Raw genomic sequence first — 16,003 nt, 5'->3', positions numbered from 1 at the left:
TCTTTCTATATTTAAGGCAGATATTATGTATTTTATACTTACCAATTTTTTGTAATCAATGCTTGATTTATGACCATTATAAGAGTCAATCTTTTAAAAAATATATAACTAATAAGACTCAACATTGAAACAATATGCCTAATATTAGATTAATCAAACGATCAAATAATACAGTCTTGTACAATATACATGTACCTCATTACATTGGTAATGAACATGCGCTGACATATCCTTTTAATAATGTGACACATTTTAATTTAAACAGTCGGTTGACAGTTTGATTTTTCATACTGTTCTCTACAAAAAACGAGAATAAAAATAAACAAGGTAAAGGCAACGTTCACAGAACGCAGCCCCCACCCCCATTGTGCAATTACCCCCAAAACACATTTTGCAATTCTCAAATGCATTTAACTTCTCGTATGAGCATAATGATGCATCAACACATGTACGATTGTCAATCATTGTCGAATCTGTTTCATTGATTACAACACACCTGGGAATTCAAAACTTTACAAAAAGAACCAAATATATGCAATAATTAATACTTAAATTTATTTTGTGAGCGCTCATCAGTTTCAAAATCTGAAGGACATAAAATTCTTCAAATTTATTTAACTGTTACCTGAGCAAAGTAATGACTTTTTCAATAAAGAAATTAAGGATTTCATTGTTACCGACAAAAATACAGACCACAATCTTGGTGTGAATGATCGCAGATAGAATGTTGTCTGTTAACTGACTGCAAACAATTTGTGCGGATGAAATATTTAATTATCAATATTATGTTATAAGAGATGTTCATACAAATTAATAAAAGTATTCTCATATTTTGTACAATATAAATCTTAATACTTTAACTTGTTAGCGATAATAGCGCTAGACATTTTTCATCGCATTTAACTAGAATTAATTGAGCGGTTTGTATGGTGTGTAAAAGGAAGTAATTAAATACAGAATATGAAAATCATAATAAGAAACTCGGAGCAAAGCGAGCTAGACGGTTTTTGTAAGGAAAACAAAGCAGAATCCTTATTTTGTGTGTTTGAATTTCATGACTTAAAGTATGGTATGTACATCTATTATATCAATGTGGTAAAGCAAACTATGGTGTTTAGCTTATTATTTTGTTAACATGGTATAAATATGAAACTTCTTGTAACAAAAGGGAATCGTTGATAACATTGAAAACAAACATAGATGCCTAATGGGTTTAGCCCCCTTTTAAATGGTTATAGAACGTGCAATATATTGATGACCGTAATCATATTTCAGTATCAGTTTATAAGTATATAATTTTCTTTAAATAACAAAAAAGTATAAAAGTATGCTATTAAACTGTTAATATAACGTTAAATTTTATAATGAGCCTACGTTCTACTGTTGACAATATCTGTATATTTCACATGTTTTATCACACTAAGTCTGTGCTATGTATGTTTTCTGCCTCAACTACTTTGTAAACATTACTCAGCTGTGTATCAAAGAAAAAAAAGATTTCTTGCAATAACTATTAGAAACCTTAAAACCTACTTAAAGAATGCCATCTCGAATATAGTTTAAATGTACACCATTTACCAGTACAGATTACTCTGACATACATTTTTTGAAGTAGTTTTGCCAATCCTATGATGATACCTATGTAACATTTCACAGTTTAGTGTACACATATTATAGTTGATTATTCACAATTATAGTAAGTAATACACTTTGTACTTTAGTTAGTATTAGGATTATTTTCAGTATGTTTATAATAAAACAGTCGCGTAAAGACTCACACGATATTGTATTTAAGTACATGTTCAAATATATAACAAACATGAAATCAGTATAACAGCAATGAAATATTCTCGTCAAATAAATAAGACTTTTCGAGTATGATGATGTGCTGTTAAGTAATATATTTGTCCCCCAAAAGTTTTTAAATAAAGAATAAATTGTCATTTATAGCTAAGTGTCTTGCGATGAAATACATAGGAGTTTCAAATTGTCATCGCTGATTTTGAGAAAATTGGGAACTATTCAAATTCTGCATTTCAATACTTTTAAATTAAGAGCTAAATTTTAATGTAGGTAGTTTGCTTTAATTAACATATGCAAATAGTGAACGCGCTTGATCAAATTAAGCCTGCAGCATTTTAATATTGACTGATTTCCAACCTTTAAAAATCAAATTAAACCAGGTTATGCCCTTTACATACTAATAAGGTTCCATGGCATAACGCAAGTATCAGTTATCGTTTCTTTTGTACAAATAGTAATTAAAATGCAATAGTTACTAAATATTGTTCAGTAGCTGTTAAGGTTTGCCCGTACTTCATCTCAGTGCTTTTAGTCATCCGGGATGATTGATTTAATTCATCGAGGAGGGCATTCTGCTTAGACAAATGTTATAAGGAGCAAGTGAGACGTTACACCTGTCGATAGTGTTATGAAAACAGATTCAAAAATCAGGCACTTGGTGCAAATGTATTGCCGGATTTCTTATACTTGCAACAGCAAGCTTTAAGTATCTTGATTGGTGTTTAATTTTAAATGTTGCCGTATTGTTCATCTCAGTCAAATTTAATCTCTCAGGTCTTCCTCGTTCATTTGTTCCATTATAAAAACTACTGGATTCAGAGGATACGTGAAAAGTGTTGCTCTTTTCATTATCTGTCATGAACAGTCTAATTGAAACACAGTCTGATAAATGTTAGATAAAAATGTGTTGTTGTAGTCATTGCCCTTTCAATAATTCCGATGTACTATCTTAGAAAATGTTGTATACATGCTTCATTCCCTCTGATCCCATTTCAAAATTCCGTTTTATGTAGTACTGTTTTCTCCTATGGGCCAACGCATTTTTTTTATTTATGGACCATACGCCGCTTTTCACTGAATTGCAAGAAAGTTTCACATTCAAGGTTTAATGATGACTGCCGTTAGAACGCATCATCAGATGTTTCTTTATTTAAAGTTTTACCATTTTACGTTAAATGATGAGTTCTGATTAAGCAGGTGCTAGAGGTCATGGACGGAACTTCGCGCATTCCAGTAACGTCCATGAACAGGCTGAATCAAACCGAGCCTGTAACAATTTCAATTTTGCCGTTTTATGCGTTCTATAGGAATTTTCTTTTTCTCTATCTTATGGTATGGATTGATTTGGCAATATTCCTCGGTGAAAGCCATAAGGCAAGACTTGCTTTAACCATATGCTATATCTCAAAAAAAGTTTGGGATTAAAATTAATATTTATAAAATAATCTAGTATATGGATATGAAATTATAAATCTACAATAGGATAATCTCAATCTTTATTAAATGAAATTATTTTAATTATTAACCATTCTTACATTTAATATTTGTGCAAATGATTTAAACGGATTTCATGAAAATTGTTAATATATTGTTTGACAGTGTCATGTAAGTTAGAAATTTAACCAAAACACATCAAACCAAGCGTTCTGCAAAGAACTGCATGAATTATCATTTCTTTCTTTTAATTAACGTTTATGATATCATGACTGATAGTTATGTTGTACTGTGACATTAGTGGGGTTTACAATTTAGGGTTCACTCCTGCAATTTTCACACAAACTTAATGTCAAAGTGTCATAACTGTCAACAATTTATTTCTGACAAAAGGAATCATTATTTTTATGTCCTAAATTTTGTATTTGTTTCATTTTAGGAAATATTTACTATCTATATTTTAGAAAATATACTTTACATAATATTATCTGGCAAACAGATATATTTAGTTACTTAGCAAGTCTAAATTGTTATAAAAATTAGTAATGATTTTCGCTCTTTGCAACATAGCAAGCTGAATATGTATTTCTCTCTACTGCAAAGCTTCGGCTGTGTTTTAAGTGTAGGAAATGTTATAACAAAAATCTAGCGGTCGATTTAATTCAAGCTAATGCTGAATAAACCGAATGACATACTAATATTTGCAAGATAGACAAAATATGGTCAAATGGGTTTTTGAATGAATTAGGCAATGCATTTATTCAGAAATGATGATGTGTTTTTCCTTTAAATTTACAAATAATTAGAAATTTTCGATAATGATACACTAACTTTCAGTTGTGTTAACGTGTAAATCCTGTCTCGCTCAGAACGATGGTCAAGCCATCATTTTAACGAATGATCTTGAAAAGTAGGCATTTTCATAGAAATAATCCTAATGAGGGATTAAATAATGTCTTTGCAGTCGAATGCTGCTATTCCTATTTTCAGTTCGGTTAAATAAAAATATATTTGTCAGTTTACGTACCGCGTCTAAAATCCCGTCAGATATTCACCATTTATTGCACAATTCTGCGTTACTTATTGCACGAATCGTGCATTAATATTTCATTAAGGCGTTACTGGATATACACAGTGTGGTTGGTACCCTATGCAAACACCGCATTTAGTTAATAAACAATAAATACATTTTTAAAAAGGATATACATACATTTTATGATGTAATCACACTTTTTCATTTTTTGCTGAAGTAAGAGTTTTTAAAGAAGTATTAATAACTGAATGTTCTAGATAAGTAATTAAATGAGTTAATATAATGTATGATTACAATGTACAAATGGGTTATATTTACCTAATATGTCTATTCTGCAATCAAAGTTTAAAATCTATCATATCTTACTTCAGAAGAATGTATAAAGATTTTACATTTCTTAATATTTAATATAAAGATGTAACATCTCTTTATTTAGCATCCTCTTATTTGTGGTAAGCCTGGTTGCTTGCATCATATGTTACTTTAGTTGTTTCGAAAATTATGATTTTTACAATACTCTATTGTTACAAACTTTACAGTATTCTCACAAAGATTCGGATATTGATGTAAAAAAGTCTAAAGAGGGTGATGTGCAATTCATAGGAACAAGAACCTTAATATGGTTTTAATCTGAACATTTGACATAGAGTATATTCGAAGTGACCTGGATTCTTTCTGTAACTTCAGCAAAAAAATGTAAAAAAAAAAAAATTGTTTGTAGAATAACGTTCGGAGACCGTCATTGATGTGTTCGATGACATTTAGTGGAGTCCACTACATATTTCCGTACGATGTCATATTTCATTTCAAATATTGATAAAAACCAAAAGAAATGTCACTGTATTAATTAGATAATATAAAAAAAATATAGTTTGACAAAATTATATGTTATTTGTAATTGACTTTGAACATTTAAATGACGATAAATAACATTGTGTACCATAAAATAACATTATCATCTATTTATAGATATCTAGTTGTTAAATCATAATTATATTACTTCTTCGACAGAGCTCCATAGGTTGCTTATCGAAGATCTCCTTCACCATTTCCATACAAAACCATTAAGGAGGTTTTCGGATATCAAATAGGATAAGTTTAAAAGAGCGTTTTAGAATCCTTACTACTGTTTTATTGCTCTTTTATAAATGCCATCTGAAATTGTTATGTGTTACATTTCTATAAACAATATATCACGTCAACAGTTTTTGATATTCTTGTCTACAAATCTAATGGAACAAACATCCAATGTAACGGGTATTTTTTTATTTTGACTGATGAATTATCAGGAAGTACTTAAAACGTGCTAGGAGATTGAAGGTAGATTGAAGGTAGTTTGCATTGATTAACATATGCCGATATTGAACGCGCTTGATCAAATTAAGCCTGCAGCATTTAACGAGTTAACACCTAAAAGAAATGTTTTATGACATTACGAAAATATTAATTATCGTTTGTTTTGTAAAAAGAGTATTCTCAATGCAATAATTACTAAATATTGTTTAGTTCCTGTTAAGGTTTGCCCGTACTTCATCTTAGTGTTTTTATCTTTTTAATTGTCCGGGATGATTGATTCAATTATCATAATCTTTATTGAGGAGTGCATACACATACTAAAACTGGTGTTATAAGAGAACAGATGAGACGTTACGCCTGTCGATTGTGTTTCGAATACAAACATTCAAAAATCAGGCACTAGGTGCAAATGTATTGCAAGCTTTCTTATAAGTATTTAATTGCTTATTTTAAGATGTTTCCGCATTGTTCATCTCAGTCATATTTAATCTCCTAGGTCTTTTTGGTTCATTGGTTCCATGATGAAAGCTACTCGATTTAGAGGATACGAGGAAAATGTTGCACTTTTCTTTATCTGTCATGTAAAAGCCTTATGTTAGATAAGAGTTTTCGTAAACATTGCCCTATCATGTTATATTTCATGTTAAATGCTGAGTTCTTCCTAAGACAGTGCTAGTGATTATTGACGGTAGCATGCACATTCCAGTACCGTCCATGATCAGGCCAAATAAAATCGAGTCTTCAATAGTTTCACTTTTGCCGTTTTGGGCGTTCTGCTTTTCTCTATTCTATAGTATGAATTGCCTTGGAAATATTCATTGGAGGAAGCCTATAAGACAATGCTTGCTTTAACTGTATGACACCTCTTGGAAAATGTTTTGGGTGAAAATAAATCTAAAAATCTAAAACAATTAATATGGATTCGAATCTACAATAGATAATCTCAGTCCATATTGATTAAAAATTATATTGCTTTAAATGAATGTTGATTGATGAAGGAATATATCCACTAGATACTAAAAATGCAATGTATTACGCATCATTTCTCACGCCCTTAGCACACAGTACCGATAGCTTACAGATTATAACGACCTTACAATTTTCATCTGTCAAGTGTATTACACTTTGAAGCCATTGAATTGTTCACTGCATTCTTTATTATTGCGTTTTGAAATTTCAACAGCAAGAATGTGTTTGTCACTTTATCTCGTTTACCATTTTTATACAAAACCTTAATGGAGGTGTTTGAATCAGGGACTAGTTTAAGAGAACGTTTTGGAATCATTACAACTGTTTTATTGCTCTTTTAAAAATTGTCATCTAAATTTTTTATGTGTGACATTTCTTTAAACAATATAATTATCACGTCAACAGTTTACGATATTTTTTTTTTAAATCTTATGGAAAAACATTCAATATAGCGGGTTTTTTTTATTTGACAGTTGATTTAATTTATAAGGAAGTATTAAAAACTAGAAACATGGCCTTAAATGTAAACATGTGAAATTAGAAATAAATGTATTATTTAGCATCGCAATTAGCTGAATATTTATTTCTAGCTACCACAAAGCTACACTGTCGCCATTCTTGCACTGAAAGTTATCTTTTTACCGGCGAAATATATAATTCGCTTTTGTTGACATCGTTTGATCAAAAATTCGTAAAGTTCCCAGAAAACTTTGAGTAAAATCAGAAATATATCTGAAGCCGCAATGGTCTATCATACTTTAGTTATTGTCACCGTTTACGGCGACGTAATTGTTATCAAAGTTCATCTATTTTGACACAAAATAGCATGCAGTAGAAAAACATTACTAATGAAATAAATAGTGTCTCTTAAAAAAATAGAGGGCGTCCGTGGCCGGGTGTTTAAGGTCGCTGACCCGCCCCTTGCGCTGCAAATTCGAATCCCGACAGGGAATTGGATTATTTCATGCGAGGAAGCTATCCAGATAGCTTACGGAACGTCAGTGGTTCTACTCAGGTGTTGTTCGTGCCTGAAATAATACACTGAAGGGAACACGAGGTCTCGCTCAACCTGTAAAGCTAAACGTCGCCATATGACCTATATTGTGTCGGTGTGACTTAAAACCGAACCAAAAAAAAAAACTTCGTTGTCAACTTGCTTAAATACATTAAATACCTTAGACAATGTACTTATTTAATCTGGACATGCATTTCTTTCTTTTAGTTTAGAAAAATTGTCTTAATGGGAAGCACTGCTGTTTAACAAATTTGTTATAATCTGTTATTTTAAGAGTCTGCTTTTTAAACAAGTTTTTTACATGTTTCGTTATTAAATATTACAAACACTATGCTAACAGATATACATTATTTGCCGTAATCACTTTTGTGGTTCCGGGATCAAGAAATGTTTCAAAGGAAATACGTAAACTTGAATACTTATCAAAACAAAATTTAGTTCGTGCTTTGGTTGCATTAACATCACAATTTGTTTGAAATTTAGAAAATATAACTTTTTTTCAAATCATTATTACCGGTGACATTTTATAAAGGAGAGATAAAGTGAGTGTAAGGACTCTTTAACGTTGTTTAAAAGGTTTCATGTCCATTATAACAGTTTTGTTTTAATACGGCAATCTAGAGCTTTATTTAGATATTTCTTTATTAAACTTTACTTTTATGGTTTCTTGTTATATATAAATATATCATTTGTGAAACAATTGTTTCTATGATACAAAATAATAGAAATAAGATATTAAAGTTGTCTTTTCCATTACTTGAAATGTTTACAAAAATGCCGATTGAGATAGGTTATCCAAATATGAAATGTACTAGACGTGGTTGAATATCAAACCAACTATCTTGCTTACACGTTGCAAGTATATGTATTATTTACACTTGAAAAATAAGGCGACCTTGAAAACTAATATTTTACCACCATTGCACCTTTTACACTTAATTAACCTTATTCACTTGAACTTGCTCTATGCCTTATGCTTTAAGTACAATTTATCAAAGAAATACACACATATCTTTTTATTGATATTAAATGTCAGCAAAATGATTGTGTTTTGATATATTTCAATAATAGATAAACAACAGTTGTCCATGCTATTGATCAAAATCACAATACAAATCTAAGACCCATTCAATAAAGAAAAAAAAATTGTCATAACGTATGTAATCAGAAGATTACGTCATGTTTTTCAGATACATGACGTCAACAGCACAGGATTTCATAAACAAGGCATGCACATTGTTTTAGGTTCTGATTAATCAGTCTAATAATACAGAAAACATAGGATAATAAACATTTAAAAGCTGTTTAAAAGCATGTCTTAGATATAAAGATATAATGCAGAGGAACAAAATACGAAATTTATTCTATGCTGCAAATACACATGTTTAATAAAGGGGCTTACTAACTCAAAATTCTATTAAACAATAATGATTCTTGAATTTTACTTATGTTAGTAACCATTCATATCGTTCTTTTGATACAGAATTTTAAATGTAAAGAAAGAGGTAATGCACCAAAAATAGAAAAATCTTATGATATTATAAAAAAAGGCAAATTTGTACATACTCATAAACACTCGAAAAAAGTCTCCTGCATATTTTCCCAAGCGGTCGTTTTTATTATTCTTTTTTTTTTACAGCAGTTGATGTTCTCACTTTACACATACAATATAAAACGGTTCACAATATTCAATGAAACCATACATTGTAAAAGCTATTAAAGCTACAGTTAAAATGACATATTCGTTTTCCAATAAGAGCACAAATGGAATACTTTTCATATATTTACTTTTGTGAATACATGTATATAAACTTGCAACTTAAAAAAGATCCGATCAGGGTTTTTTTTATTAAAGTTTAATTTTCATTTTTAAACAAATCGGGAAACCCCTAAAAAAGAAACTTTCTTTTTTGGGTTCTCAAAACCTATATAAAAATTTTTTAAAAATTTTAAATCAATTTTTTTCTTTGGAATTTTTGTGAAAAACAATTTTGGGTTATTTTGGGTCGTCACGTACAATTTAAAGTCATAAATGGTTTTATATAATGTGTAAGACTGTTCGTAATTTAAAATTTCCCCAAAAAATTTAAAAAAAATTTTAAAATTTTGGGGATTGTTTTTTCAAAATTTTTAACTTTTGCCCCGTGTTTGTATATTCTCCTTCAGGGGATGTCATTTTCCCGCTACCTGCCCTTAAACCCATGCGTAGGCAAACCAAGCTTTTCTTGTTTAGGGCGCACAGTTTCTTTGACTTTGGAACCATGTGCCTCTTGACATGGAATGGCACGGAAGTGTCACATTGAAGGTTCAATAATAACCGACATATGAACACAGCTGCAGATGTTTTCTAAATTCAAAATTTCACCATTTTTTTCTAATATTAAATTTTGCATAAGCTAGTGCTGAGGGGATAGAGTGGACGATAACTTGCACGTTCCAGCATCGTCCATAAACAGGCTCAATCAAACCGAGTGTGCAACATTTCCTCTGTTGTCGTTTTGGTCGTTCTCAAGGGATGACATATTAACCTAAAATGATAAGCGTTGCAACGTAAGGGTAAGAACAAAACCGACATAAAATTTACAATTTTTCTGAGTATTTTTTTTAAATATTTTTGTATAAATTTATTTATTTATTGCATACATTGTCTTTATTAAGTGCCCCAGTTTATGTGTACTATTTTAACTATGTCAAGTTTGTACGAACACAATGTACATTTACAGTTTTCACTTACTATGAAAGTATTCATTTATCATAAATATCAAGTTATCTGTCATTAATCAAATAATTCTTTGCTTGGTGTCACCTTTTCCTGTTTAAAACTCTCAAATTTTCACAATTCTTCCTCAAGTTAAAAAGGTTATGCCACTTAACATCTATAGATGATAATGTTACTTAACACTTTTAATCAAATACTATGAACACTTTTAACATTTTAATTTACGATATAAGTGTTTTGTTTTTGCACATTACAGTATTTCCTGTTAGCACCGTGTCATTATCTCGAACATTTTGTTCGATAGTTCGTTACAAAATGGTGTTTGATTAATAAAAACTTTCAAAAGAATTGCTTCAAGCAAGCTGTCAGTTCGCCATTTTAATGAACATATGATGACATCAATCACGCCTCCCAGAATATCATATCTGACGTTGACTGTCATAGATCAACAATCATTGAGAATTTCCTTGTTGATATATTACAAGATGCAGTTGCAAACCAAAGAGAGGAAAATGTATAAATGTTTCATTGATTGCCCTCCTCCTCGGACACATAACATCCTCGATTTAAATTTCGAAACACCGACAACGATGTCAAATATGGCTTCGTGTATAATGCGGTGTATTGTGTCGATACTACAATCGTTCGTGTATTTCGTGAATTATAATGCGAGAATCATTGTCGAGCAGCTCCTTTATCACAGTGACGTGATTTGTCGTTACAATCTTGGGACATCGTACTTGACGCTTTGCTGGTCGTCTCGAAATAGGGTATACCACTTGAATGTGATGCTCATTTGATATGCGTCTTTAATCATAAACTAATTCTCACATATTTCCAATATCTTTAATTTTATTGAATTCTGTATCTGCTTTTATGTTCATTTGGCGAATAATTACCAGTGTAAGTAATCAAAATGAGGAAAAATCAATTTCCTTGACACATCTATATAAGAATCTATTTGTTCATTTAAATTGTGTTTTATTGATTTTAATAAATCATGTTCTGTAAATGAGTGGGAAACATCTTATTTTTAATTAATTAAATGGCATTCGTATATTTCTCAGATCAACTAGATATTCTTGTTTTGTTTTCTTTGACAAACTTCAATAAAATTCAAACGAGGGAGTCAAGTAACGACGTGTTAGATTAATTCTTATTACAAATTACATAAAAATGTTTCGTTAGATATAGCTTAATACCTTTAACATACAAGGAGTTTATATAAAAAACATTGTAGTTTGTTTCCCTTATTTTCAGCACTCACAAATTGTTTCATATTATGGGGGAGTATAGAAAGCGTGTCCCAACATTAAGGTCTGAAAAGAAAGTAGCATATTGTGAAACCAAACTAAAAGAAGAGGGTATATCCGCACAACGCAACTATATTTATATAGCATAACGTAGGGATCATTTGAAAAGAATATTGTGAATAAATAAATGAAAATATGTACAGTGGCTGATGGCTGTAAGGCATGTTAATGTGTATAAAAATTATTATTAAATCGAAATGATCATATTTTTCAGAAATCATACTTTTCATGATAATACTGAGATAGTGCTATAAAAATCAACGTTATTATATCTAAAAAAAAATAGAAACAAAGTTAGAAGCGAATAATATGCTCATAGTTACCTACTTTCTTTGTGTTCCTTTTATACTCTTTCATGTATTAAGCATTCTCGTTTGATAAAGTATATTGCTTTGTATTTTTAGAGCACATTGATTTTTGAAATTCATTAAAGCACCAAAAACAAAATCTATATTCGAGAAAAAATAATAATTGTATAAGTAAATCTATACTGTACATTGGGGATAACAAAAGAGAAAAAATGGAATGCATTGCCTCTCAGCGCCTCAAATAATTATAATAAAAAAACAATTTATTTTATATGTTCTGAAGTTAATGTAATTCAATTTGCAAATTTTACATTATTTCTTGTACTACCTTCCTTGATTCTTATCATAAGATCGAGAATTAGTTGACAAACTTAAGGATTGATTGTCAGTGTTGAAAAGCCTAATATTTAGACATAAACGATTAGATCTCTGTGTACCACGATGTCTAATATCACATAAAGTATAGACGTGTCAATACGACAGAGAGAAAAGGCAGACATATCTTTGTACAAGCTTCTGACCCCGCAGTTGCCTTTTATTAAAAAGCACTTAAAGCTATATCTGAGGACATCAATTGATTTCACCCTGAGATCTGATTAGTTTCCCAAATTATCAAAAGCCAGATGATGTTAATTTTCCATCATTGAGCGAGAAGTTCGGGATTGTATGGGAACAACGCAATATCTAGCAATAAACGTTTCTAGGTTTTTATGTTAACATGTTTTACAAGATGTAGTAAGTCCATGTAAACTGACAAAAAATTTAGGGATTTTTATTATGTTTTGGGGGATTGTTTTGACTTAAAGCTAAGTAATATTATTTTGACTTTTAGCCAGTTGAAGTTAGAACACGAAGTAAATTCACGCAGAATATGAAACTTTCATTTATCAAAAACAGTAATGTCAAAAGGGCGCTGATACTATTATGGTATCATATAATGACTACAAATATGTTCATATTGCGTGACTTCAATGCATCATGACAACACTAAACAAACCTTTCATATTGCCATGATTCATATAGCGAGTCCAAGAAAGCATAACACTGTCTCGTCTCTGATAGCAATGTCAAAAAACACGCAAACCATGCATAGATTATCTTCAATAGGAGAACATAACACATATCGGTCAGATACCTTTATCATTTCTGTACACAAAATGTATCTAATTTATAATCAGAATATGGGGGCAAAGACTTTGACTTCCGACTAAATGATGCAACACGTAGCCATATATCAATATTTTTAATAATAAGAAAGTGATGACGCTATATTGATTGTCATAATAGATTTGATCAATTGTTTATCAATTGATCGCGTTGTATGGTATTTAAAAGAAGTAATTAAAAATATTTAATATGCTAAGTATAAAAGAATGAAACGATTTCTTTCAATTTAACTCCAGGAAACCTTAAAAGCCACTGAAAGAATGTCATGTCGAATATACTTTAATGTTTATCATTAGGCAGTAGAGAATATTCTGAGATGTATTTAATAAATATATGAAATAGTTTTGCCACTCCTGTAATCATATATATATATGTAAGATTTCACAGTTTATTGTACACATATTACAGCCGATTATTCAAAATTATAGTAAAAACATAATTTGTACTTCTAGTAGGATAAAGATTATTTTCAATATGTTTGTTATCGTGTAAAGATACAAATAGTGGTGTATTTAAGTACATGTTCAAATATATAACAAACAAGAAATTAATATAACTACACTGAAATATTTTCGTCAATAACTCTTTTCGAGTATGATAATGTGCTGTTAAGTAAAATTTTTGCCCGCAAAACTTTTTTAAATACATAAATTAATAAAAAAAATGTCGATGAAATACACAGGAGTTTCAAATTATCAAAGTTGATTTTGAGAAGATTGAGAAATATTCAAATTCTTAATTACACTACTTAATTAAGTGCTAAGTTTTAATGTGCTAGAAGTTTGAAGGTAGTTTGCCTTAATTAACATATGTCGACATTGAACGCGCACGATCAAATTAAGCCTGCAAAATTTTGATATTGCCAGATTTCCAACATTAAACAAGGTTATGTCCTACACATACTAATAAGGTTTCATGGCATAATGCAAGTATTAATCAAAATTATCCTTTTTTAAAAAAAAAGGGTATTCTCAATGCAATAGTTACTAAATATTGTTTAGTACCTGTTCAGGTTTGCCTGTACTTCATCTCAGTGTTTTTATCTTTAATATTCCGGGATGATTGATTCAACTCTCTGATATTTATTGGGGAGTGCATACAGCTAAAAACAGTGCTATAAGGGAGCAGGTGAGACGTAAAACTTCGATAGTGTTATGAAAACAGACATTAAAAACATCAGGAACTTGGTGCAAATGTATTGCCAGCTTTCTTATACTTGCAACAAGTTTGAAGAATTTTAGTGTTTGTTTTAAAATGTTGCCGCATTGTGCGTCTCAGTCATAGTTAATCTCTCAGGTCCTCCTAGTTTATTGATTCCTTACCAGGTAGGCATCAGTGAAAGCATTTTTTATATTAAATATCTTTCCCCTCCTGTTAATAATGGACAGTGCATAAGAAAGTTATTCTCGTATTTTATACATGCTACAAATACACATGTTTAATAAAGGGGCTAACTAACTCAAAATTATATTAAACAATAATGATTCTTGAATTTTACTTATGTTAGTAACCATTCATATCGTTCTTTTGATACAGAATTTTAAATGTAACGGATGAGATAATGTACCAAACATAGAAAAGATGTAGTACAAACAAAAATCTTATGTAATTATAAAAAAGGCAAATTTGTACATAATCATAAACACTCGAAAGAAGTCTCCTGCATATTTTCCCAAGCAGTCGTTTGTATTATTCTTTTTTTACAGCAGTTGATGTTCTCACTTTACACATACAATATGTCATTGGAAAGTTTCATTGCTTTGTCAGACAAGAAACCATAAAACCGTTCACAATATTCAAAGGAAACCATACATTGTAAAAGCTATTAAAGCTACAGTTAAAATGACATATTCGTTTTCCAATAAAAGCATTACATGGAATACTTTTTCATATATATTTACTTTTGTGAATACATGTTCATAAACTTGCAACTTAAAGATCCGTTAAGGTTTTTATTAAAGTTTAATATCATTTTGACAAATCTGAAAGCCTAAAAAGAAACTTTCATTTTTGTTCTCATAACCTATATTCAAATATTAAGCTGGAGCAATTTTTAGAATTTAAATCAATTTGTTTCATGGAATATTGTGTAAAACAATATCGTTATTTTGTCTGTCACGTACAACTAAAGTCATAAATGGTTTATATAATTTGTAAGTTAAGACTGTTCGTAATATTAAATTTCATCAATTTCATATTAAATTTTAGATTGTGTTTCAACATTTTAACTTTTAAGGTGACCTTCATGCACGTTTTTGTATATTGCCTTCAGTGTTTATGTCATGTTCCGCCGTCCTTGAACATGCGTAGGCAAACCAAGCTTTTCTTGTTTAGGGCGCACAGTTTCTTTTACTTGGGAACCATGTGCCTCTTGACATGGAATGGCACGGAAGTGTCACATTGAAGGTTCAATAATAACCGACATATGAACACAGCTGCAGATGTTTTCTAAATTCAAAATTTCACCATTTTTATTTTCTAATATTAAATTTTGCATTAGCTAGTGCTGAGGGGATAGGGTGGACGATAACTTGCACGTTCCAGCATCGTCCATGAACAGGCTCAATCAAACCGAGTCTGCAACATTTTCTATGTTGTCGTTTTGGTCGTTCTCAAGGGATGAAATATTTACCTAAAATGATAAGCGTTGCAACGTAAGGGTAAGAATAAAACCGACATAAAATTTACAATTTTTCTGAGTATTTTTTTAAAATATTTTTGTATAAATTTATTTATTTATTGCATACATTGTCTTTATTAAGTGCCCCAGTTTATGTGTACTATTTTAACTATGTCAAGTTTGTACGAACACAATGTACATTTACAGTTTTCACTTACTATGAAAGTATTCATTTATCATAAATATCAAGTTATCTGTCATTAATCAAATAATTCTTTGCTTGGTGTCACCTTTTTCCTGTTTAAAACTCTCAAATTTTCACAATT

The sequence above is a fragment of the Ruditapes philippinarum genome, unplaced genomic scaffold, assembly GCF_026571515.1.
Source record: "Ruditapes philippinarum isolate M1 unplaced genomic scaffold, ASM2657151v2 ctg119_1_1_1_1, whole genome shotgun sequence".
Classification (NCBI taxonomy): Eukaryota; Metazoa; Mollusca; class Bivalvia; order Venerida; family Veneridae; genus Ruditapes; species Ruditapes philippinarum.
The sequence above is the reverse complement of the archived record's forward strand: the minus strand, read 5'-3'. Positions refer to the sequence as shown.